The 27,133-nt window shown below is 44.1% G+C and overlaps 1 protein-coding gene across 2 annotated transcripts in view; it reads left to right on the top strand.

Annotated features, from left to right (window-relative positions):
• SLC1A2 (solute carrier family 1 member 2) overlaps positions 1–27,133 on the top strand; it is a 123,137-nt gene that overhangs the window by 40,059 nt on the left and 55,945 nt on the right. The window contains exon 1 of one of the 2 annotated variants that reach the window (XM_034769690.1): positions 10,984–12,543. The exons of the other annotated variant lie outside the window; for it this stretch is intronic. The gene's annotated coding sequence lies outside the window, so the exon portion shown is untranslated. Of the gene's footprint in view, positions 1–10,983; positions 12,544–27,133 lie in introns of those variants that run through there. 2 annotated transcript variants of the gene reach the window in all.

The raw sequence follows: 27,133 nt of genomic DNA on the forward strand, positions 1-27,133 counted from the left end.
CCCAAATTCTGTCTCTCCAGCTTGTCAGTATGCATGCTCCATTGTATTTGTAGGGTGAATTTCATCCACAGGGCCAGATTCTCAGCTAGCATACATGACCATAGCTCCACTGAAGTCAACTGAGAATCTAACCCAAGCAAAGTATGTAAAAATAGACCATAGAGAAAAAGACCTCTCCATCTCTTCCCATCCTCTCCATTCTCCAAACAATCTTCTCCAGCCTCCTGCCCCCCACATAAGCCAGGAAAAACAAGGTGAGTCTTACAGTCCAAAAAAATCAACAAATCTGTACTTGGACAGACCCAGATCTGTCCTAACTTGCAGCAGCTCAGAGGTCACATGGCTGCCAGCAATTCTATTGAAACTGGGATTGATTTTTGTTTGTTTGTTTTCAACTGGAACATAGGTCGGTTTTGTACACAAATGTACAACTAATACAGAATGTGACAGAACACCGGGCCACACACCACCTATTTCTCATTCTGATTGGCCAGAGTTTCCCTGTAAGTAACCAATCAAAGGTGAAATCTGCTGTGGGAAGCAGAGCAAATTTGCAAAGAGATGATAGTAGTTATTGCTGGCTGTTTGCTGTCTGCCAAGATTCATTCCCATTCAGGTCACAGAAAAGCTTCTTGAATCTTTAATAGGATATTATCTAAACCCACACCACTCCATATGACTAATAAATTGCATTTTGTTAGCTTCTACCTTCATATGAATGCGAGTTTCATACCTTTTAAGTGCTCATCTTTGTGACAGTCTTTCCTAACCTTTAGATCTAAATGTATCCCATCACAACCTGCTGTTCTCTCCTTTCTGTTGTATAAGGGTATGTCTACACTATGAAATTAGGTCAAATTTATAGAAGCCGGTTTTATAGAAATCGGTTGTATACAGCTGATTGTGTGTATCCCCACATAAAATGCTCTAAGTGCATGAAGTCGGCGGACCGTGTCCACAGTACCGAGGCTAGCGTCGACTTCCGGAGCATTGCACTATGGGTAGCTATCCCACAGTTCCCGCAGTCTCCACCGCCCATTGGAATTCTGGGTTGAGATCTCAATGCCTGAATGATGCAAAACAGTGTCACGGGGGGGTTCTGGGTACATGTCATCAGGCCCCTCCCCCTCCGTCAGAGCAACGGCAGACAATCGATTCGCGCCTTTTTACCTGGGTTACCTGTGCAGACAGCATACCACGCCAAGCATGGAGCCTGCTCAGCTCAGCTCACCGTCACCATATGTCATCTGGGTGCTGGCAGACGTGGTACTGCATTGCTACACAGCAGCAGCTAATTGCCTTTTGGCAGTAGACAGTGCAGTATGACTGGTAGCCGTCATCGGCTATCTGGGTGCTGGCAGACGTGGGGCTGGCAGACGTGGGGCTGCATTGCTACACAGCAGCAGCCCCTTGCCTTTTGGCAGAAGATGGTGTATTACGACTGGTATCCGTCATCATCGTACTGCAGTGGCTGAAACTCCGTATGTCCCCCAGTCGCTGCCTTCCCAATGACGATGATGGCTTTCAGTCGTAGTATGCTATTTTCTGCCAAGCGCCCAGTATTTTCTGCCAAGCACCCAGAAGATGCCGAGGGCTATCAGTCATGCTGCACCGTCGTCTGCTAGCTTAAGATGTAAAAAATAGATTTGTTCTGTATTCATTTGCTTCCCCCTCCCTCCGTGAAATCAACGGCCTGCTAAACCCAGGGTTTTGAGTTCAATCTTTGGGGGGGGCCATTCTGCGTGACAGTTATTTGTTTCTCCCTGATGCACAGCCACCTTTGATGATTTTAATTCCCTGAACCTGTACGCCATGCCGTCACTTGCCCCTCCCTCCCTCCTTCTGTCCGTCAGATACTAGTTTCATGCCTTTTTTCAGACCAGACGCCATAGCACTGGGATCATGGAGCCCGCTCAGATCACCGCGGCAATTATGAGCACTATGAACACCACGCGTATTCTCCTGGAGTATATGCAGAGCCAGGACATGCCAAAGCAAAACCAGGACCGGCTGAGGAGGCAATTGCAGCGCGACGACGAGAGTGATGAGGAAATTGACATGGACATAGACCTCTCACAAAGCACAGGCCCCAGCAATGTGCAAATCATGGTGTTACTTGAGCAGGTTCATGCCGTGGAACGCCGATTCTGGGCTCGGGAAACAAGTACAGACTGGTGGGACCGCATCGTGTTGCAGGTGTGGGACAATTCCCAGTGGCTGCAAAACTTTCGCATGCATAAGGGCACTTTCATGGAACTTTGTGACTTGCTTTCCCCTGCCCTGAAGCGCCAGAATACCAGGATGAGAGCAGCCCTCACAGTTGAGAAGTGAGTGGCGATCGCCCCGTGGAAGCTTGCAGCGCCAGACAGCTACCGGTCAGTCGGGAATCAATTTGGAGTGGGCAAATCTACTGTGGGGGCTGCTGTGATCCAAGTTGCCAGAGCAATCAAAGACCTGCTGATATCAAGGGTAGTGACTCTGGGAAACGTGCAGGCCATAGTAGATGGCTTTGCTGCAATGAGATTCCCAAACTGTGGTGGGGCGATAGATGGAACCCATATCCCTATCTTGTCACCGGAGCACCAAGCCACCGAGTACATAAACCACAAGGGGTACTTTTCAATGCTGCTGCAAGCCCTGGTGGATCACAAGGGACGTTTCACCAACATCAACGTGGGATGGCCGGGAAAGGTACATGATGCTTGCATCTTCAGGTACTCTGGTCTGTTTCGAAAGCTGGAGGAAGGGACTTTCTTCCCGGACCAGAAACTAACCGTTGGGGATGTTGAAATGCCTATCGTGATCCTTGGGGACCCAGCCTACCCCTTAATGCCATGGCTCATGAAGCCGTACACAGGCAGCCTGGACAGTAGTCAGGACCTGTTCAACTACAGGCTGAGCAAGTGCCGAATGGTGGTGGAATGTGCATTTGGACATTTAAAAGCGCGCTGGCGCAGCTTACTGACTCGCTCAGACCTCAGCGAAAAGAATATCCCCATTGTTATTGCTGCTTGCCGTGCGCTCCACAATATCTGTGAGAGTAAGGGGGGAGACATTTATGGCAGGGTGGGAGGTTGAGGCAAATCGCCTGGCCGCTGATTACGTGCAGCCAGACATCAGGGCGGTTAGAAGAGCACAGCAGGGTGCGGTGTGCATCAGAGAAGCTTTGAAAATGAGTTTTGTGACTGGCCAGGCTACGGTGTGAAACTTCTGTTTGTTTCTCCTTGATGAACCCGCCGCCCCCCCCCGACCCGGTTCACTCTACTTCCCTGTAAACCAACCACCCCCCTTGCCCTCTCCCCCTCGAACACTGCTTGCAGAGGCAATAAAGTCATTGTTACTTCACATTCATGCATTCTTTATTAATTCATCACACAACTAGGGGGATAATTGCCAAGGTAGCCCGGGATGGGTGGGGGAGGAGGGAAGGAAAAGGACACTGCAGTTTAAAACTTTAACTCTTATTGAAGGACAGCCTTCTGATGCTCGGGCAATCATCTGGGGTGGAGTCACTGGGTGGCCGGAGGCTCCTCCACCGTGTTCTTGGGCGTCTGGGTGAGAAGACTATGGAACTTGGGGAGGAGGGCTGTTGGTTACACAGGGGCTGTAGCGGCGGTCTCTGCTCCTGCTGCCTTTCCCTGCAGCTCAACCGTATGCTGGAGCATATCAGTTTGATGCTCCAGCAGCTGGAGCATCGACTCTTGCCTTCTGTCTGCAAGCTGACGCCACCTGTCATCTTCAGCCCGCCACTTGCTCTGTTCATCCCACAATTCAGCCCGCCACCTCTCTTCTTGTTCATACTGTGCTTTTCTGTAGTCTGACATTGACTGCTTCAACGCATTCTGCTGTGCTCTGTCAGCGTGGGAGGACATCTGGAGCTCCGAGAACATATCATCCCTAGTCCGCTGTTTTCTCCTTCTAATCTTCGCTAGCCTCTGCGAAGGAGAAACATTTGCAGCTGGTGGAGGAGAAGGGAGAGGTGGTTAAAAAAGACACATTTTAGAGAACAATGGGTACACTCTTTCACGTTAAATTTTGCTGTTCACATTACACAGCACATGTGCTTTCGTTACAAGGTCACATTTTTCCTCTTATATTGAGGGCCTGCCAGTTTGGTGTGAGAGATCAGTCACACAGTGCCAGGCAACAGATTTCGGCTTGCAGGCAGCCATGGTAAGCCACAGTCTTTTGGCTTTTTTAACCTTCTTAACATGTGGGAATGGACCATTCTGAATGGTTTCAAACAGTAGCGCCCTCATTTCCCGGGTTTCCGGGTTAACATGCAGCACAAACCCAACTAACCCCCCTCCCCCCCACACCCAATTCTCAGGGATGATCACTTCACCCCTCCCCCCCATCATGTGGCTAACAGCGGGGAACATTTCTGTTCAGCCGAGCAGGAACGGGCACCTCTGAATGTCCCCTTAATAAAATCGCCCCATTTCAACCAGGTGACCGTGAATGATATCACTCTCCTGAGGATAACAAAGAGTGATAAGGAATGGATGTTGTCTGCATGCCAGCAAACACCGAGACCATATGCTGCCATGCTTTGTTATGCAATGATTCCAGACTGCGTGCTACTGGCTGGCATGGTAAAGTGTCCTACCATGGCGGACGGGATAAGGCAGCCCTCCCCAGAAACCTTTTGCAAAGGCTTTGGGAGTACATGAAGGAGAGCTTTCTGGAGATGTCCCTGGAGGATTTCTGCTCCATCCCCATACACGTTAACAGACTTTTCCAGTAGCAGTACTGGCCGCGATTACCAGGGCAAATTAATCATTAATCATTAAACACGCTTGCTTTTAAACCATGTGTAATATTTACAAAGGTACACTCACCAGAGGTCCCCTGTGTGCCCTCAGGGTCTGGGAGCACGCCTTGGGTGAGTTCGGGGGTTACTGGTTCCAGGTCCAGCATGATAAACATATCCTGGTTGTTGGGGAAACCGGTTTCTCTGCTTCCTTGCTGCTGTGAGCTATCTACATTATCTTCATCCTCATCTTCCTCGTACCCCAAACCTGCTTCCCTGTGTGTTTCTCCATTGAAGGAGTCAAAGCACACGGTTGGGGTAGTGGTGGCTGCACCCCCTAGCATCGCATGCAGCTCCGCGTACAAGCGGCATGTTTGCGGCTCTGCCCCGGACCTTCCGTTTGCCTCTCTGGCTTTGTGGTAGGCTTGCCTTAGCTCCTTAATTTTCACGCGGCACTGCTGTGCGTCCCTGTTATGGCCTCTGTCCTTCATGGCCTTGGAGACCTTTTCTAATATTCTGCCATTTCATTTACTGCTACGGAGTTCAGCTAGCACTGATTCATCTCCCCATATGGCAAGCAGATCCCGTACCTCCCGTTCGTTCCATGATGGAGCTCTTTTGCGATCCTGGGACTCCATCACGGTTACCTGTGCTGATGAGCTCTGCATGGTCACCTGTGCTCTCCACGCTGGGCAAACAGGAAATGAAATTCAAACGTTTGCGGGGCTTTTCCTGTCTACCTGGTCAGTGTATCTGAGTTGAGAGTGCTGTCCAGAGCGGTCACAATGAAGCACTGTGGGATAGCTCCCGGAGGCTAATAACGTTGAATTCCATTCACACTACCCCAATTCCGACCCGCTAAGGCCGATTTTATCGCTAATCCCCTCGTCGGAGGTGGAGTAAATAAACCGGTTTAAAGGGCCCTTTAAGTCGAAAAAAGGGACTTAGCTGTGTGAACGTGTCCAGGCTTAATTCGATTTAACGCTGCTAAATTTGACCTAAACTCGTAGTGTAGACCAGGCCTAAGTCATTTATGTCAGAAAGCTGAGTTGTGAAACTGAAGTTAGATATGTGTGTGTTTGCATGTACTAAAGAAATGAAGGTGGCATTGATTTAAGTTGCCAGCACCATTTACTTTATTATGCTCTGATTTCCTCCCCCCCCAACATTTTGAGTCTTTACTCCATTTGGTATTCCTTTCCATTTGGCACAGGGCAGCTTGAGAGCCAGGGCATGTTTACCAGACATGAAATAGTTTAAAAAAAATGACCACACACAGTTTTTCTGATGCGTTACACTAGCTAATATTAAATGTTAAGGGCCAACATTTCCCATGCTTAGCTTTGGTACCAAATTAAATGGGATCCCGGGTCTGGTGCATTCTATTGATTCCTTAGGACATTTACCAATGCTGCAACATTTACTAAATGTAGGGTGACCAGATGTCTTGATTTTAGGGTCTTTTTCTTATATAGGGTCCTATTGCCCCCCAACCCCCTGTCCCGATTTTTCACACTTGCTGTCTGGTCACCCTAACTAAATGGGAGAAGCACTAATCCAATTGAAGTCAATAGGACTACTCATGTAGAGTAAGTGCTGCTCAACATCAGTAACGGCTGCAGAATCAGGGCCATAGTAAGTTAATTTCAAGAGGGGCTTTCTTTCTCTATGATGTTCAGTCTTTGTGGAGGTATGGAAGGGAAGAGAGGCACAAGAAGCCTCATCCTTACTGAGTTCTCCTGTGAAGGCATGGAGCACAATACTTGTGGGCCTCTACTGCCTCTATTCAAGGTGACAGTGTCCATGGTCTTCCTTGCCCTTCACATCTTGCCCATCACTAACTATCTACTCTTGAATGTTATGATGTCACCCTCAGTCCCCTTCCAGTGACAGCCTCGGGATAAGATCTCATCCACTCCCCATCAAAACCTCACACAGTGGAAGTCAGGCCAATTGAAAGACTCTGAACTGCAGCCAAGTAAAAGGGCAACAGATAGGAAACACATGCCTGAGTATTCTTTTTCTATTTTACACCTAATGAAATGTTGCAAGATCTTTTCCTGTGGCCTTAGAAACAACCCCATGAATATGAGTTATTTAATGGGGATACAAATAATAGTGGAAGTGGTGAAGTGCTGTAATTTGCACAGATTTGATATTGAGTGTGGGCAGATCCTTTGTCTCTGCTCTGTCCATTTTCTGCTGCGCCCGTGGCACAAAGAGGATGGAATGCTGCTTTTGTATCAGGGAAGCCCTGGATGGCGCAGAGCTTGCTGTATGGCACCTCCTTCCTACCCCTTCTACCCCCACACACTTGCAACAAGGCAAAAGGGGATGAGGTTAGAATTGTTGGCACTCCAGGCTGACAAAATGATCCACAGGAGGCAGTTACTGACATAAATTAGAGCAGACCTGGAGTTGAACAGACTCTGGCCCACAGACTTTAAGCAAAATATAATGTGTGTTTGGGGGAGAATCAGCCCTGACTGCTCATAATATCAGAGGAGCACGAAGGTGGCTTTAAGATACAGTTGCATTCTCCTCAGGTTCTACTGCTGAATGTAGCTCTGTCGGACCTGAGGGCTTGGTATTCCTTTTTGTATTGATCCTTTGGGACAGATATTCACTTCAGAATTTTGGGTCAATGCTGGCTGACATATCGATACAGCATTGTTCTCATAATGGAAGGCCCAACAGACATTTGGGACTCGTCATTTGTCAAGGATTAAGTTCACCAGTGTCAGGACTAATCTCTGATACAGAGTCAGACTGAAACTTTGGCCAAATTCTGCTCTCAGTTTCACATTAAGGTCAATTTAATCAGTATAACGGAGAACAGAATTTGGACTTACATCTGGATAACAACAATCAGTAGGAAGAAAAAATGCTTGAAATGCTAAATGTTCACATGGGCTAAGCCTGTATTGTCAACAGAGTGTGGAATCCCTCTTTGAGAGTTCTTTTCCTTTACATTAATTTTAAATAAAGTGAGAGAAAGACATTTCGTATTTGGAAATAATGAAGTATGTACTGAATTAGAGAGAGAGTAAGTATAGAAGTTGAACTGTGGCCTTTAAATGACTAAATGTAAACAGTCAAACAGATTTGTGTCATTGAAATCATATGTGAAATTCATATTAAATAGAAATAGTCTAATTGTTCCATGAACTTAAGCTGGAGGAAAGCTTAGTAAAGTCATTCATATATATATTCATATATGTATTTAATTTCATCTTTGGTATTTAAACCTTCTACTAATTGCATGGGATGGTTTTTGAAGTTCATATGAGGATTAAATTCATATTCTATAAAATAGCATAGAACAGCTTCAGAATTTTATACAAATTGAGATAACATTTCAGTGTAGTGACAATGAAAGATAGCAGAAGAGTGAACCATCTTCTTTATTTTGCTGCTTTTCCTGTGGGGCAGTGAGATAACTGGAGGGCAATGTTTCATTTTCATTTTATTGCTTTCCCTTCCTTCTTCACAGTTTTTTCTCTGAGACGGATTAAAAGGGCCTACTTCACCACTGTGTTATTCCATTTTCTACAGTGAGTTTTGAGTATCTCTCAATTCAGTAGCATTTGGGTCCATAATTTTGATTCAGACCTCTGTAAAAGATAGTCATCATTTACAAAACCCTAAGCTTCAGCTTTCAAACACTCCATGGAAGCTCAGGGACATTTGGAGCTATGGTTTTTATTTGGGCTTCTCTCTAATTTTTAATACTTTATTTTCAAAGGAATTTGTAATTCTCCTGCCCCCATTCAAATTGGATTTGAATACATTCAAGGAAAACAAAGCCTGTTTGTGTCAGGGATTGTTTCCCCCTTCTAACTGGTTTGAGAATAATTTCTGTGGTACTTTACTTACCACTTCAGTGCACCATAGCTTAAGTCTGTTATGAAAAGGGCACATTCCACACAGGACAATAAAATAACATTTATTTCAAGTTCTGTTGTCTTGTGGTTTAAGCACAGAACTTAGAGACAAGAGATCTGAGTTCTATTCCATCTATACCACAGATGTGCTGTCTGACATGGGGAAAATTAATTGAATTGCCCAATCTGTGAAATGGGAATAATGAGGTTTACTGTGTCTCACATGGGGTGAACTGAGCCTTAATTAATTCATGCCTGCGAATGGTGCTTTGAGGATTTTCAGAGAGAAGACACTAGGAAAATGCATAACAGCATCAGGAGAGCACTATGGTTTCTCAAAAATTTCTCAATAACTCCAGCTTTATCTACAGGGATATAGTTTGCATTCTGTGGGCATGGCGAAAGCTATTGGGTGGATGGAAATCCTCGTTCTGCTTCCATTCTCCCATAATTAGTTTTCTTTTCATCTTCTCAAAGTTATTGTGACCACAGCCTGCCAAACGTGAAGGGAGCAGTACATGATAGGAGCAATTCAAGGCAAAGAAATGTGACGAAGCATAAGGAAATAGGTCTTAACTCTGGAACACAGGCAACAACATCTCTTGTCTAGGCTCTGCTGCTGGATACAAACTGCAAGGAGGCATGGGTTTATATCATAGGCGTGCACACGGGGTGTGCCTGGGCACACCCTAATGCCCTCTCAGAAGCGGCCGGCAGGGCACCATGTCCCTGGGGCCGGGGGGTGTGGGGGTTGCTCCAGGCACGTCCCCCGCAGCTCCCATTGGCCGGGAACAGGGAACTGCTTGGAGGTGTGGCAAGGGTAGCGTGCAGAGCCCTATGCTGCCCCCCCTCCCTTGGGGCTGCGCAAGGACGTGGTAAGCGGAGCGGCGTGGGGCCAGAGCAGGCAGGCAGGCAGGCAGGGAGCATGTCGCTGTGGGTAAGCGGCGCCGGGGGAGCCCAAACCCCTCCTACACCCCGCCCCCCCCTCGCCTGCACCCTCTTGAACCAGGCTCCCCTTCCCCAGGGCTGGGCCTGGCTGCTTTAACAGTCCCATGTGCTCGCTGGCAGCCTCCCACTCGGCAGCACCAACACAGCCGCTTAAGATGGCCCATAGGGTTCCCGGGGGCGCTGCCGCAGCCCCCAAGGCAGCTGCCCCCCTCCAGCGCCCAGGGCCCCAAACCCGCCTGTGCTCCCAGCGCTGGCCAGTGGCGGGGGGGCAGGCTGCCCCCGAGCCCAGCCCAGCCCAGTCCAGCCCACCTTAAGCGGGGCCTGGGAGCCAGCGGGCCCGGAGCAGGGGGCAAGCCTGGCCCCACTGGAGCCCGGCTGCGAGCTCAGCTCCCCGGCGCTGTTCAGGGACTCCAGCCCCACTCCCTTGGCCTTAAGTCCAGCTCCGGAAGCAGCCCGGCCCTGCTGTGATCTGCCCTGGCCCTGCTGCAATCCACCTCGGCTGCCTCTGCCCGGCCTGGCCCCAAGCGCCCATCCCAGCCCCCTCGGCCCTGCCCAGCCCCCGAGCCTGCCCGCCGGGACGGGGGAACCCAGGGCCGCCTGCAAACAGCCTACCCTCCTGCACCCCTATTCCTTGCCCCCGCCCCCCCAACTCCCTGCCCTGAGCCCCCTCCTGTCCCCTGCCCCCTCAACCTCCTGCCCTGAGCACCCCTCCTGCTCCCAACCCTCTGCCCCGAGCCCCCTATCTGCCCCCCAGCCCCCTGCCCCGAGCCCCTCCCAACCCCCTGCCCTGAGCCCTCTGCCTGCACCTTGCTCCCCAACCCCCTGCCCTGAGCCCCCTCCTGCACTCCACACCCCTCCTGCACCCTGTACCCCAACCCCCTTCCCTGAGCCCCCCATACACCCCTCACTCCTTCTTTGCCCCAATCCCTTGCCCTGAGCCCCTTCCTGCACACCACACCCCCTCCCACACACACCCCCACACTCCAACCTTTATGATGTTCGCCTTTATAAAAAAAAAAAAATCCCTGGGTGCACACAGGAGCGGCGCCAGGGTTTTTGGCGCCCTAGGTGGGGGTCCTTCTGCGCTCTCAGTCTTTGGGGCACTTCGGCGGCGAGTCCTGGAATGAGTGAAGGACCCGCCACAGAATTGCCGCCGAAGACCCGGAGCGCGGAAGGACCCCCCGCCGCCAAATGGCTGCCGAGGGCGGCAAAATGCCGCCCCCCCCCCCGCAAAATCCTGGTGCCCTAGGCAACCGCCTAGTTCGCCTAAATGGAAGCGCCGGCCCTGGGTGCACACCCTAATGAAATGTGCTACGCACACGTATGGTTTATATAGCTTTATTGCTGGAAAGGAAGCAGCACTCCTAGCTACCGTGTAAACCCCAGTAATAAGTGGAGGTTTCAGAAGGAAGGCTTTTAGTGACTGGTCCTGAAGATAAGACCTTGTTCATTCCAAACTATACACCTCACAGTGGAATTCAGGCCAGCTAGATGATATGGCATTCATCACTCTAAACTTTAGTAAAGTAAATGAGGTGATAACAGCAGATGAGAAGCTTTTGATTGCTAAATACTTCCTTTTGGTTTACATGTAAATTAGGTATTGGAAAATCTTTTCCCAGGGCTTTTGACCGGACATTGTGAATAGCATGGTTTCTCTTCTTTATTTTACAGGTAGCCATGTGGATCCAAATTCATTGGTAATCTGAATTATGGTGCAACTTGTGCACATTTGATATTCAATAGGTGCGCAAATGGGTGTGACTTGCACAATGAGAAGGCAGATGTGTAGCAGGGAGAGTAATGAATAGGAAGGTTGCTTTCCATAGGTGTCAAGAAAAGATCCATGTATACTTCCATTCTTTCCTTCACCATCTTCTTTTGATCTTTCAGAAATTTTAGGCAACATTTTTTAGTGAGGTTGTTCCCCTAAATGATTGCTCTAATTAATTTCACTCCAGCACCATTAAGATGGTGTATATTCAGAGGAGTTCAGTTCTTGAGAGAGGACTGCTGATACAGCTAATTCAGCTCCGGGATACATGTAGGTTGGGGTGAAGTGCACCAGCAATCCTCACTGAATGAGCCAGGACCTCTACTGAGGAGCTCCAAAAAACAGCCTCATCCAGCCTGAAGGAGAGATCCCTCCAACGAGGGTGTTTTTTATGGGACAAAGGAGGATTAAGAGAAAAATTGAGGTGAGATCCCATGGGCCTATTCTGCCTTCCACTTGGTTTAATTAAATCACTGACTAATTTGATCCTCTGTTTAATTTGATTGAACCCTTCAGGCTCCAGACTGCTTGTATTAAAAATAATACAACTTCTACTCTTTATTTTGATAAGTTGTGATCATTTTAAGGAGGTATTATGGGGCACTGCAGTAACTGGGTAGTCACCCAATGAGTCAGGAACAGGCAACATTCTGAATGCCTCAGAAGAGAAGCTAAGGATCTAGGGGAAATAATTTCACAGGTAGCTTGCTGAATGGCCATTATTACCCACCCCATGTGCTTTGCAGGCTGCGATATACACACAGAGGACAGTTGTGCATTTCAATCAAAGTGATAGGAATGGTCTTGCTCAAAGGGAATGAAGGTTGTGTGGTCCAAATTTTCAAATTTGAGCCTCTATAGGTAGATGTTCAGGGTACCTAACGTCAGATGCCCACATTGAAAAATTTAGCTCTTATATCGTTAAAACAATGACAAAGAAGGAATAAGATTATTTTGACATGCCTGTATTACAACTGTCCAAATAATCATTTAGCAACCTTGAGCTCCAGAGCCAGGAAAGTAATCAGTAGGAATCCCTCACCATTAGTCTTTGACATGACATCAGCCAGTGGAGTGAATAAACACTAGAGGGTTGATAAGAGAGTCTAGTTAAAAACCTCTTACAAGTCAGAATATTGAAGATGAATCAGACCTTCACTGCTGGCACCAAGGTTTCTGTATAGGTAAGTGGAAATGTCAGTGGTCAGACCAGATTTCTCTGGAACTATCTTGCTCTATTTTTAGTTGAGATTGGTATATTTTCCCTCCCTATGCTAGGTGGAAAAAAACCTGCAAAATTCAGGGAGAGGTTACAAAATAAACAAAGGCAAATAATAGAATGATACAAAATCTGCACTGTGTTGTCACTGATACTGGGGTCTGTGGCAGAGAGGCTGAAACCTGTGTGATTGTTGTATAGGACCTCAGGGAGCAAATCAAAGGGGGCTGTATGTTATCATCATGCTGTTCAGAACCCTGGGCTATTGGGGCCACTTTGGCTGCGGGCATAAATTGGAGCAGATTTAAGGCTAGTGGTTTCCTAGAGTGCAGCAGCATTCTGGCCATACCCATGACACACCCATTATGTGAAGGAGGAGCTCAGAGCCAGCAAGCACAGCTTTATGCCACCTAGGAATTTCCTCGTACTGGGAAAATCCTCAAGAGCCCACCTGGGGCAGCTTTATGTCTGTGTAATGGTTGTAAAGAAATGTAGTGTGGGTCAGGATCTGGTCCATGGAATTTATTGTGCAAACCACTGTGATTGTTCTGGTGTGCTGCGGACTTGCAGCAAGCCGCATTGTCAATGTGAACCTTAAATCCTGAAAAATCAGGCACGTGGGGAAGGCTTAAATAGATCTCTAAGCCAATCACTGTAATTTAAAAAAAAAATACAGTCAGGCATATCATATTGAAGATCATTTTGCAAAGAAGAGATAGAGAGGGGTAGTGAGTATTTTCATAGGTCTGCATTAACAAATACACCACATCAGTGGAGTCTGAATAACTGCTCTTGTTATCAGGTTATCGTTAAAACCCCAGTTCATAGATTCCTTTCAGGAATTAAGGAGATTTAAAGAAACATTAATTTGTTCTTGGTTTAGATAGCTGAGCCTTAGAAAATTTCAAGTAATACTTTGCTGGAAGCAGTGGAAACAGAAGAAAAGTTTTCTGATGTTCTATTAATTACTTGGATAACTTGACCTCCATATAACATAACTGAATCATTTGCTATAGCAAATGTCTAGTCTTTTGAATATTGCAATGGAAGTCATGATATGCAGGTTTTATCCCTGGTTCTGAAACTAACTCTCTGTATGACCTTGTGCAAATGATTTACCTTCTCCATGACTCATTTTCACCAACAGAAAAATGAATAGATTTTCAATAGTTACTTTATGTTCCTTAATGTTTGTAAAGCATTTTGAGATCCTGTAGAATTCCAAAGGATTGTTTTTATTACAGAACCTGCATTAGCTAATTAGTAAATATGTATTTTGCATTCTTCCTAAATATATTTTTCACGGTATAATTTGATGTCATTGTGTGACATCCTTATTAACACATTGTTTAAATTACAAAATAGAAGTTTTAATTTTTAAATTTGTTCTACAAGTCCTACATTTATCATAACTTATCACATTATATCATAATAATTAAGAGTTTCTATGGCTGGTTCTCTCAGTGTTATACTTGGAGAATTAGTGACAATAATTATTATGGGTGGATAACTAAATCTATTCCATTATAATCTTGTTTTCAGTTGCTCATAAATTTCACCCTTTGGGGCTGAAATTTTTGAGCCTTGGTTTCCACCCAAAGGTGAACTTTTCTAGAAAGTTTGAGCAAAAGCATTTTTTAGTACAAGTATGAGTGTGAAAAAGCCCCACACTTTTGCCACTACCATAATCTGGCAACTTCCAGCTATGAAGCCTAGAAGTAGAAAATTTAAAATGTACTATTCATTCAGCCATTCAGACAGGAGGTGGGACAGATGGTTTGAATTTGGGTGAGTTGTGATGGAGTAAATAGTCCCTTTTGCATATTGGTTCGGATTTCTTTTAACATATTTTTACCAAGATTTTAAGCAAAGGAAAGATGCAGTGCACATGGTGTGTCACTCTGTGCATCCAGGAGGTACTGGCATAATCTGCATGGCTAGGCTTCAAGGAGAAAAAGGCAACATTAAATGGGTAATGGAGGTATCTCCGGTTATGACTGAGCTGAACCAGAATGGTTCTGGCTAATTGAACCTGGACTATAATCCAAACTTTCCTAAAATTCAAGGACATCTGGCTACCGTCTTATGGTTCAACCTATCCTAGAGATAAGGTAGAATTGTGAAGATTGGTTAAGATACTTGGATCTGAAATTTTGGTTCAGGAGCACCTCTCCAAATGGGATCTGAATTCTTAACATGGTCATTCCAGGTCATATGGCACAAGATTGAAGTAGCTGGCAAAATATTGCGTGAAGAAGGCATTTACTTCCAAGGCATGTGGGCAGGGATATTGAGGGTTCTGATTAGAGCTGGCTGGGAAAAAGTTCCCCTCCCAATGGAAAATATCGGCTTCTGCAAGAAAAATCAAAACCTGAAATATTTGGGCTGAAAACCAAAGAATTTTGATTTGGAACATAGCTGTGGTACCTCATGCCCTCCTTCTACCCTATAGGCTGGGCTCCCTGGTCAGACTACATCTCTTGGTGAGGGCAGGTGGTGCACCATGGGAGAGGTAGTACCAAGGGAGCCCATACCATAGAGGAGAATGAGGAAATCAGATAACCAAACAATAAATCCAGGGAATTACAGTTGCAACATATATTAATAAAAATATTTCTGTTTCCAGAGGAAATATTTTGGTTTTGGAACAAAAAAAAAATCTATAATTTTTGCAGAAAACAAACTTTTAATGAAAATTTTATCAAAAACCCAAGTTTGCCATCGAAAATTTTTTTCAATGGAAATTTTTACTAGTTCTAGTTCTGACCTTTCTCTACCCAACTTCAGTCATTTATTTGTTGTAGAGCACTAAATCAAGAGAGCATTAATTAGGAGTCACACATTCAGGGGATAGGTGGTCATAGCTCACACAATCAATTCCCTTCCATTTTAGGAAGGTGAGCATTGGTGGACTGGAGTCCTTTTGTTTGTGTATTCCTATATTTTGTCCATCCATTGGCCAGATCTTCCTATCTTAGACACACCTGCATACTTGAGAGGAAGAGAAGGCAAGCTCTTGCTCCAGGGAAGCGACAGGAGAAGGCAGCTGGACTAAACGATATGCTGCAACCCTGAAATAAACTCACACCAGTGGTGTGTCTGTATGTGACATGGAGCAGCTGAGAAAAAAAAATGAAAACATAAGGAGATTAAAGGGGCATGCAAATAAGAGACAGAGAGACATGCACTGACCTCGGTTAACTTGGAAAAGCTTATTAAAGAAGGAGAAAAGCATATTGTATGGTTTGGAGTTCAACGTGAAGATGAACTCTTTTCAGTGAGATTTATTACCAGTGTGTGAAATTACCGGACAGTATGCTATTATGAAAAAATAAGCTTCCTGTTATTTCCAGTAGTGTTTTTTAGGTGGAAGTAAAGGGTCTTGACATGTCAGTTCAGTGGCCATCTAAGAATAGACACGGATGAATCAGTATTCCTGATAATCTGTTAACTAAAAAACTGCTGGTTAGGTGACCGTGTCCTGTACCCATACTAAAGGCTGGAAGAAATTGCCATTGAAATGAATGTCATTCATATGTGTATAAGATAAAAGAATTTCTCACTCTTTACCTGAATTTATCCTGCTCATATAAATCTAGCCATGCTAGCTTTTCTCTTTGTTAAATACAAATTCAGAAAGAAGGATAGATAAGGAGATAGTAGATGTTGCTAGTGGGGAGTTATAATGGAATACAGAGGGCTTATCTACATGGAGAAATTGATCAGAATAGCTATTGTAGAATAAACTATTCCACAATAGCTATTCTGATCAATTTCCTCATGTAGACAAGCCCAGAGTTTTTCATTTCTAGGTCAGCGGTTCAAATCTAGTACAGATCAGGAGTGACCAAACATTTTTGATGTCTGATATCCCACGTAAAAAGAGTTGATAATCATGGTCTAATTCCTGGAGAACAAATATCCACATCCTTGAAAAAATCAGCATTGACAGTAAAAATCTTGTTAGCCATTTCATCAGAGAGGGCAAGAATCAAATCAACATGGGACTCAGCTTAGATCTTACCCCAAAAAGGTGACTGAAGCATTGAGTGAGTTTGCTGGGTAGGGGCAAGGGGAAACCTACAAAGGCCCTTTCTGTCTTGTACTTGTCCTGTGGTTAAAGAACTTCTGGCCATGTCTACACTACAAAATTAAGTCGACCTAACTACATACAGGTGCCACAGTAATGACATCACATGTGGTGTCTACACATGGCTTCTTGTGTTGGTGGGGCATGACCTCATCAGGAGCACTTGTATCGATTGTACAGTCAGCATGGGGCATTGTGAGATGGCTCCTGAACAGGGCCGACTCCAGGCACCAGCCCACCAAGCATGTGTTTGGGGCGGCACCTGGAGGGGGGCGGCGTGGCACTCCGGCCCGAGAGCGGGGCCGCGACTAGGCTCTCCGCCCTCCTCCCGGCACTCCAGCCGCCGGGGAGAAGGCCGGGCTCTCCGCCCTCCCCCTGGCGTTCTGGCCGGTCGGGGAGAAGGGCGGAACCCCAGCCGGGCTCTCCGCCCTCCCCCCGGCGCTCCGGCCGGTCAGGGAGAGCGGGCCCGCGGCTGGGCTCAGCGGCCTCCCCTGCCACGCTCCCCACCGGGGGGGTGCGGCGGGAGGCTTTTTTGCCTGGGGCGGCAAAAAAGCCAGAGCCGGCCCTGCTCCTGAAAGCCAGTAACAGTTAACAAAAGCAACGCAATATCTACACCGACACTGCATCGAACTAACTACATCAACCTTGACTCTACACCGGATGTGGAGGTAGAATTATTAAGTCAGGGTTGCTGGGCAGTTACATCGGCAGGAGCGAAATTTAAGTGTAGACACTTCCATAGTTAGGTTGCCCTAAGCTGCCTTGTGTTGACCTAATTCTCTAGTGTAGACCAGATCACAGCCTCCAATGTCTTGAGTCTTCAACAGTACTAAAAATCCATTTAATGAGATACTTTAAGAAGCCTGGTTTGCAATCTAGGGAAGTCTCCGAGACTGCAGGCTCACAAGCTATATGTTGCCAACAAGCAACAGGTGAAAATATGACTGTTACAGGAAAAAGTACAGTTAACAGAAAATATATCAACTTACTATCTGCTATTAATATGTATTGAACTTCTTAGAGTGCTGTATTGTATACTGTTATTTCTTCTGTGGTTTATTATTGGTTTCAGAGTAGCAGCCGTATTAGTCTGTATCCGCAAAAAGAACAGGAGTACTTGTGGCACCTTAGAGACTAACAAATTTATTAGAGCATAAGCTTTTGTGGACTGCAGCCCACTTTAGTGGTTTTGGTAATAATTCCAGGTTATAATTGTTTTGATATATTAAAGTGTTGCATCTCAAGTAGGAGAATCACAGTCAGCAATCACTTTTGTACAGACACTGCACCATAAAAAACTGAGCTCTGTGTATTTCAGCTTCCTCCCTTGCCCTCCCCTCCCCACTACAGTACACTTTTTTTTTTTTCATTTGTGAAGTCTGCCTGGTTTATTAGAGGTCCAGGATTCTTTGTGACTACAGTAAAGAGTCTTCTAGTCTCTTGTAATGAGCCAGAATAAACCATATCACCCTTCCCTGAGAGTAGAAAGAAAGGATTTAGAAAATGAACAAAGACAACTTCAATGGTACTTAATGCTAAGAAGATTTTCTGAGACTAGAGTACTTTAATTTGCATTCAATATGGGCTGAGTCCATGAATATTGGAATTTAGCTAAACTCTTCCAATGCCAGACAGAACATGCAGTGTATAGACACACAGAACGGTAGAATCCCAGATGGCTCTGGAGCTGTAAACACTATGCTGTCTATCTATACCCATTCCCTTCAAATCAACAGCACTTGATTAAAGCAGACCAACTCCTGCCTTATTGCCTGTTCTCACCACCATCAATTGTAGCAAACAGCAAGATCTGGTCTCCCCACACAACAGTTATAAGGATGTTTTGGGGAGAGCGGAGGAAGGAGAAACAATATTGGAATCCTTTGCTTGCCTGGAAAATCAGATGTTAAAGATCTTGCAAGATATTTTCCTAACTGGGTACCAGAACAACGCAGGTGACAGAGTCACCAGTAAATACATTGTGCTTCACTTTTACAAGTGCAATCTATAATATTACCATGGTGCTTACAGTATTTACTAGACTTACTATAGGCATTACCAAAGCAGCATCCTGAATACCATGGTAACATTAAGTTATTTGATTTAATTTTTACATTTACAATGGTTGTCATTAAAGTTGTTACAAATGTCTTTGCAAATCATTAATAAAACTTCTGCCAGGATATGTAGAATTGGACTCACTACCCACCTCTCCAACCCCTCACCCCCCACAGAAAGCTCTGCTCACAAAGAAGAATATATGAGCAAACGGAATCACAGTGTAATCTTATTTATGTAGCTCTGCATTTCATTTGTTGTCAAACTCCTTGTGCCTTGCCAGAATTCTAGATTGTAAACTAGTTAGGGCAGGTACCATGCTTGTCTGTCTTTCTGTGAGTTACCTAGGACACCAGTGGGCGTGGTAGAAATAAATAAAGACAATGCTACACTCCAGGCCTGATTCCCAGCTGCCTTGCATGTATTAGATCATTTCCACCTGTGCAAAATGGAACCTAAGAACATAGGAATAGCTGTACTGGGTAAAACAGACTATTTAGATTAGTACCTTCTCTCTGACAGTGGCCATTACCAGCTGCTTCAGAGGAAGGAGCAAGAAACCTTGCAGCAGGCAGTTATGCGATAAGCTGCCCCCAGGGAAAATTTCTTCCTAACCCCCAATACTTCAGGGGAAAATGCAAAAAACCCTGTAGTGGACATTCCTGTCATTATCAGGAGTTTTTTCTTTACCACTGTCAGGGTATATCTACGCAGCAAAGAAAAACCTGCAGCTGGCGCATGCCAGCCAAGTCGGGCTCGCAGGGCTGGGGCTGTTTATTGCTGTGTAGACTTCTGGGCTTGGGCTGGATCCTGAGCCCTGGGACCCTCCAACCCCGCTAGGGCCTAGAGCGCAGGCTCCAGCCGGAGCCCAGAAATCTATACAGCAATGAAACTGTTCTATAGCCCGAGCCCCATGAGCTTGAGTCGGCTGGTACAGGCCAGCTGCACGTTTTTCTTTGCTGTGTAGCCATACTCTAAGTGGTTGGCTTATGCCGCAAAATATGAAGGTTTGTCCCTTCTAAAAATTCTTTTATCTAAAGTAACTGTAGATATTCCTATTATTCATAGAAACGTCTCATCTTTTTTTAATCCTGCTACACTTTTGGATGCAACAATATGACTGGTATGAGTGCAAAGTGGGTGTAAAACACTATCACTGATGTAAGTGAGAATTCTGAGCTGGTAGCATTTACGCCCACTTCACGCTTTGTGTAAGTTACTCCACAGCATGTATGGAAATTGGAGAATCAGGCTGGAAGTGTTCATGTAACTATCTGGAGTGCTGGTGTCTGAGCTCTACAGACAAATTAAAATATGTGGGCCTGCTTGTGGCTGCAGCAAGCTACTAAATACCATTTGAGGAAAGATGGCAAGTGCTGTGATACTTTCTATTTCCTGCCCATTCTGCAAGAAATAAAAGTAGGTTAGAAGGGAAACTTTATGAAAGAAGTTTGCTTTGATTTTATGGAGCATAAAAGTTGCCTTATCAGATCAGACCCATGGTCTATCTGGTGTAGTATCCAGTGTCTGTCATCCATTGCTAGATGCTTCAGAGGAAGGTGCAAGGACCCCTACTGTGGGCATGAAATAACCTGCCATAAGAAAGTAATTTCTTCTAAACTGCAGGTAATAAGTATTTGGCTCTTGCCTTTAAGATGAAGATTTATCTCACAGCAATTTTTATCCTATCACATGTAACAAGAATGAATACACCAGAGTTTTTAAGTGCTGAGAGAAATCACGGCACATTAGCTAGCAGACAATGGCGTGAGTATGCTGTGCCAGCTTCTAGGACAAGTTAGCAACATGAATGATCTACCAGCTTGAATAAGGGAAGGCACAAGGCACTCATTCTTTAGGACTTCTCTGCACTTATCCAATGGGAGAGAGGGGATTTCAGTGGTGTCTGATTCTGTTCCAGCCTATCAGGACACACAGCTGTATTTTGTGGGATTTCACCAGTCCTCCTCAAGGCTCAAATCCCAGCTCAATCTGTTATCTGATCATCTCATTGAGTAGCCTTCCACAGGAACCTCAGACATTCAGGAGGGGATTGGCTGATCATAGCTGACTGGTTTTTGTCTTCTTTAAAACACTGTTCAGATAAACACCAGTAGGATATGAAAGCAATTCTGGGTTTAATGTGCTCGGTGGGGGTACATCTATGCTAGGAAATTGACCTGTTGTGGACAGTGTAGACTGTAAACTCCCAGTCCTACACAAATATCCCTCAAATGAGGTTGAAAATAGATTAGCTAATGTAGGCATTCATCCCATCATTTCACAAGATGTGTAGCACACTTCCTTTAATGTGCTGAAAACAGGATCTATCTGTTTTCAACCCCAGTTGATGAATGAGGGAGACGAAGACAACGTATACAGGGCCTAAGTGGGCTGGAGATGGGAAGTATCTTACTAAATATTCAGTCTGCTTTATTACAGAAGACACAAATAACTTGGGACAAGTGAGCTTAAATGGTTCAGGGCTTGGGTAAATGCTCAGAAGTGAGGATGTTTATCTGACACTTATCTGAGTTTGTTGGGTCTGCAAAACCAGGTTTGGACCAGATCTCTCACAAAAACAGGCTTTCCTATGAGATTCCTTGCACTGTCAGTTCTGTTCTTTGCTGGAAGCTGGATGTGCAAAGCCAGGCAAAAATTAAAAAGAAAAATATTGGAATTCTTTAGAAACAAAGTTCAGTTCTAGAAATGGGAAAGATTTTGGGGAGAGTGAGAGTCTTATTTTCCAAGGTAGGTTCAGATCAAAAACATATGAATAACTATAGAATAATTGGGTGGCAAAATGTTGTAACTATTCAGTACAGCTGGGAAAACAAATAAGAATGAATAAGTTATCTGGATGAACTTCATCTTTTTTTCTGCTCTCAAGTACTGTGGTGATGAGTGAGATGTAAATTGTGTGAGAGAGATGGATGGAATGGTCTATGGACAGATTATGTTTTTCCTCAATGTATTAGTTATTCAGAATGATTTATTATAGGGTTTCTGGGAATAGTTTTTAGTTTCTAGCGCTTATTTGCAAGTATTTCATTGTATCTGAATTGACATGGTGGGGCCAGACCCTCGGCTACAGGAGAGCAAAAGGAACTTAAGCTGCCATAAGGCAGGATCTGTGAATTCACCTAGCATAATATATTTCCTCAGCTTGTCCCTTTCTGTCCACATCTTGCTTTGGAATGGACCCCGCTGCCCTAGGGCCACAGATAGGAGGAAGTTCAGAGGTGGGCTGGGGAAATGTCAGGGTTGTGTCAGTGGTGGGGATGAAGAGTGATGTACTCTGGCGGTCTTGGCCAGCAATGTGGCTACTGGGGCTGTTATCTAACCCTCTGAACTTTTCCCAGTTCACTCAAAACCACTTTAACAATTTGGCCGACGACTCGCCAAGTTTTAAGGAAGATGTCCCTTATTTGGTGCCTGATATTACACGCAAGGTATCTAATAAAGAGCAGCTTAGAAGCATTTATCGGATAAGAAGTCTATTTTCAAGCTATAATTTTTGCAGAGAATCATACACTGTAACTCAGAGATGTGATTTTATATATGAATGAAACATTGTGGGGTGGTATCTCTGATAAATAAGCTCTGTCTTGTGGAGGTTTTTTTATACAGTCCATTTGTTTCCCTGAAACATAGCTGGCCATCCTTGCTATTCACACTTCATGTTTGTTTGTCTTTAAGCACAAGTGTAGAATGACTGTAGTTGCTTGTCTAACACCTATGCTTCCCAGTAGGAAATAATCCCTTGCAAACACCTGTCGGTCATTAGTTGCAATACCAATGCAGCTGCACACAGGGCAGAATTAAGATGCATGGAACACAGGAACCACATAAAAAAACCCACTTCATTAGGCTGTGACATGAGTGTGATTAAGTATTGAAAACTGTGAACTACCCTGTGCCAAAGGCAAACATTCAGATGTTATTAATGGTCCTTTCCCTGGCTAAAATCCTTCCTCTCCATCTGGTTCTCGGACCAATAAGGCCCATAAATTAAGTTACACCTGAGCTATACCAAGAAATATCACAGTGAGATGAACAGATCAGAGCATGCAGACATGGTGCTATACAAGCCTCTGCTATGTACTATTTAAAGACATCAGGCCTGATTCTTCTCTCACACCAGTGTAAATCATTGAAGTCAATGAAGTTAGGGCTATTAAAGATCAGAATGAAGCCACACTAGAAGTGGGGATTTTAAGTATTTCCAGAACTACTCTTTTAAACGTACAGCTTCCAACACAAACTTAAAAACCGAGCAGGAAATAGAAAGGGTTCTCACTAAAGCCAAATTTTAGTCACGATGCTCTGAAGTCATGCTATTTTGGATTGGCTTTCTTCCCTTTGAAATTTGGCTACTACATTGTCTGACTTGGAGAGGCCTTTACAACTCACTCTAAAATTCATTTTCATGACAAGTTTCCAAGTACAGGGGGTAGGGAAAGAGGGGTCAGGGTCAGCATGATCCCATTATTAAAACAAAGTGGATGGGGTGATTACAGTTTAATTATATCATGATAGAGATGAGCCCAAACCAAAAGCCCAGAGCTGAACACCTCAAAAATTGAGGAAGCCCTGGCTGGCTCCCATCTCTGATCCAAAATCCCGATTCCCCGTAGGCTTTGAGGGGAAGTTGGATCAGAATTTTGCCAAAGTCTCTGCTGGGATAAATTGGTACAATTACATTTTGCATCAGCCCCGCATACTTAGGTTCATCTGTAATATATGGCAAACAATGGAAGAGATTTTTTCTTTGTTAGAAAATTACCATACAAGTCCTGATTTCAGAACAGCATAACTGCAATTTAAACAGGAAAGCAGACAGTCTTGTAACCCATATATTTCACACTTACATGGCTGGTGAGAAACTTTTATTGACATCAATTGAACTAAGTGATTCTTTTCCTAAATCCCCTTAAAAGGTCAAGTGAATTTGGTAAGAAATATAATTTATTTTAATTTAATCTAATTAAATTAAAGAAAAGAATGATTGATTTAGGCTTGGTTTAGACATTTTCCCTGAATTGTGATCTCATACTAATCCAGAAATTTACCTTTTTATTTTTTTTTTAAATGGCAGGAGTACAGCTAGAGAGTGTGCAGCACAATGCAGATAACTTTTCAGCTCCCAGTATTTCAGGCCACCAAGTAATGGGAAACTGATAACAACTGCATCAGATGAGAAGGAACTGAAACAGATTGGGGGGGGGGGGGAGAGAGGGACACTCTTAGATTTTGCAGTATCCATTCCATTCCTCCAGCTGAAGGAGCTTGCTTGTCACATCTGGTGATGGTCACAGTTCTCTTGTAAATGCACACACACTTGCCTATTTTGTAATGCTTAGCAAGACAGGTTATGTGCATGAAGCAAGATTTAAATGCATACTATCTCAGGAGAGAATAGCTTGGGTAATGATCTGCTACATGCTAGCAGAAGAATGTGACGGAACTTGGACAGTACTGACATCTTAGACACATAATAGAGCAGAAGTGGCAGGATTAAAACATTCCAAGAAGACAGCAAAAACTTGTGAATGTAACCACAGTCCTTATAGAATTAAGAGCTATACATCTGTAGCCTTATAACTGAGTGGGTCTTTGTATTAGAAGCTAATGAAGTGAGTATATGAGACTTATAGGTTGATAGTTATGCATTGCCATTAGAAGGAGATATTTAGTAACTACACATCAGCATATTTATGACAACTGAAGATAGTTCACAATAAGTGAATAAATTGGCTGCAAATTCTTCAAGCTCCAGGGCATGTAAAGCTTGTCTCTGGTATAGGCTGATGTCCTTTGATTGGTATAACTTCCTAGTTAATAAGGCAGACGACAAGTACAGTGATTAAACTGGCTGATTACATCATTACCTGCTGGATTTTTGGGACAGTCACTTTAACATTCAAAGACCAGACTGTTTTCTTCTGTAGTCTCATTAAGATTTGTACAAGACAAAGTAGGATGGGGGCAGGGAGGAGTTAAAGTTGACACTGAAACAGACTTTTAAATACATAAAATAATATCTGCTGCAAAATCAGCAATAAACTATCATTTACTGGATTGTTTTTCTCTACAGTGAGACAGATTTAAGTAAACTAGAATCATCCTATTTTGCTTTAAAGATAAACTTGGAAAGTCATTCTATGGAAAGCCATCCAACTATCAACTAGAAAAAAGGGGAGACACCACAAATTTTACCCTAACTTGGGCATTAATCTTACTCCAAGAAGAGGGTATTACCACAACATTATCTAATGTATCACATTTCTAATGTGTCCATTATCATAGTATCCATGCCCCATGTTTTTTGACAGAATAATCTTTTCCCTAAAACTGTTGACAGGGAATGACCATAAATGTAAATGATCAAGAGGTCTTCTGTTTCTGATTGAATAATGTCTGGAGTGTGGCGCACTGGAACTAGAGCTTTCATCAGATTATTAGAAATCTGCAACAGAACCGGTAAATAGAATTTTAGTTTCTTTGCTGGTCACCAGCACTCCGATATTGCTATTTTTAAGTACTGTTCAAAAATATCCTCTTTCAGACAATAACATTTCCAAATAACCAAAATAATGGCCTTATATATAAAAACAACAAAAACCGAGCCCCTATCTTGCTAAGGTTCATGGTTACCTAGCTAATCAATATATCAGTTGTTCACAGTATTGTGGCTTTCAAGCATGAAGGACTCACAACTCACAAAGCTTTTTCTTATCATTCAATAGAGTGGTGAAGGTGTGTCCAGCCCTTGGCTAAAGGACTGCTTTCCTTGGTAATTTTGTGAATAATTCAACAGCTATTAAATTGTTCCCTTTTTACCACAAGGATGCTAGGTCCTTTCTTTTGCAAAACATTCTGATTTTTACCCTGATGTGTTTCCATTGGTTAAGGCCCCAATTCAGCCAACCACTTAAGCATGTCCTTAAAGTTAAGTACAGACACACGTAAGTGCTTTGCTGTATCAGGGCTGAAATGCTGTCAGAGCAGAAAAGCTAACATGCTACAGCAGCAGCAGCGCTCACAGTACTTGGGATCAGAAGGGAAGAAAATGCATCTGTTGGTGACATCTGCTGTAGTGAGCTCTAAGCTTTATGTATTTACTCCATGGCTGGTTCAGTGCGTGGGTCACATTGCAGCCTCATTATGAAGTGGTGGCAATTAGAATAGTCATTACATAAGGCAAGTTTTCAGTGCTTCATGCATAGACTTTTTATAACATTTATCAGAACTAATCTGAAGGTATCCATTGATCAAATACTGGCCTGTGTGTGTATGTATACACACACACACTCTACAGGGCAAGGTAATGTCTTTGGGTATATTACCCCTTCCAAATTCCTCACCAAGACTTCATCACACACACACACACACCCCTCTTGGGCCCAGAGAATCCATCCCAGGTTTTCCACAGATCTTATTCCATGCTGAGACAGGACTGGGAATTTAGTCAGCATTGTGTGAATATCTATACAGTGTATGTAATCAATCATTGCAGCTCATAGTTATGCATCTCACTATTGCATCCCAGTACTATGGTTTAAGGAGCTATCTGTAATATGGGACACAAGAGCAGCCACCAAGCACAGTTTGTCATGCAGTTATGCCAGTGTGCCTCCATCCTGAGCTGCAAAAGCACCGCCAGGCTTTTCTTGGACTAAGATTGCCAAGTTTGCAGTAGTTTTATGATACTGTCAGAGATTCACAAAGAAGTGTGCTCACCCATACTCTCTTACAGTGGGAATGTGGACAATGCTCTGTGGGCTGCAGAAAAATGTCTGATTACACTGCTCTACAGCCAAAATGCTTCTGAAATAAATGTAGTCAAACTTTACTAATTCTGGGTCACTGAGAATGAAAATGATGCTTAAAATTGTTGATTGGCTCTAGTTTTCAAGATATGCTATTGGGTCAGTATATACGACCCTTGACTTGGGAATGGCGGAGGATAAAGGGAAGGGATCTCAATTTAAACCAGAAATGACTAAAATACATCTTTGACTGGATCTAGGAATAAATCTATGACTGGGTTTGGACAGTACTTGCCTTTTTAGGCAAAACAATGAATGATGCAATCATACATGATATGAATTGCATCATGTTATTCTTAGAAGTCATGGATGATGCAATCATAACGAAGCTTACATCACTCTGCTGAACAAATTGCCCTATATCAGCTCTAGAAATCATACAGTGTCGTGCTCTCTTATTTGTCAGTGTTTGATTTTGCAAAGGGACACATTTCTGTTTAGCCAAAGTGAGCAGAGATGCCTCGTACTTGTGTGAACAGTGCAGATAACTTCTGCTATGTTTGTGGTGAAGTGACTTTTGCATCACAAAAGCGCAGTATAACCACTATGGTTAAGAAAGCCTATCACCTTTATTT

This window comes from Trachemys scripta, chromosome 4 (genome assembly GCF_013100865.1).
Source record: "Trachemys scripta elegans isolate TJP31775 chromosome 4, CAS_Tse_1.0, whole genome shotgun sequence".
NCBI lineage: Eukaryota > Metazoa > Chordata > Testudines > Emydidae > Trachemys > Trachemys scripta.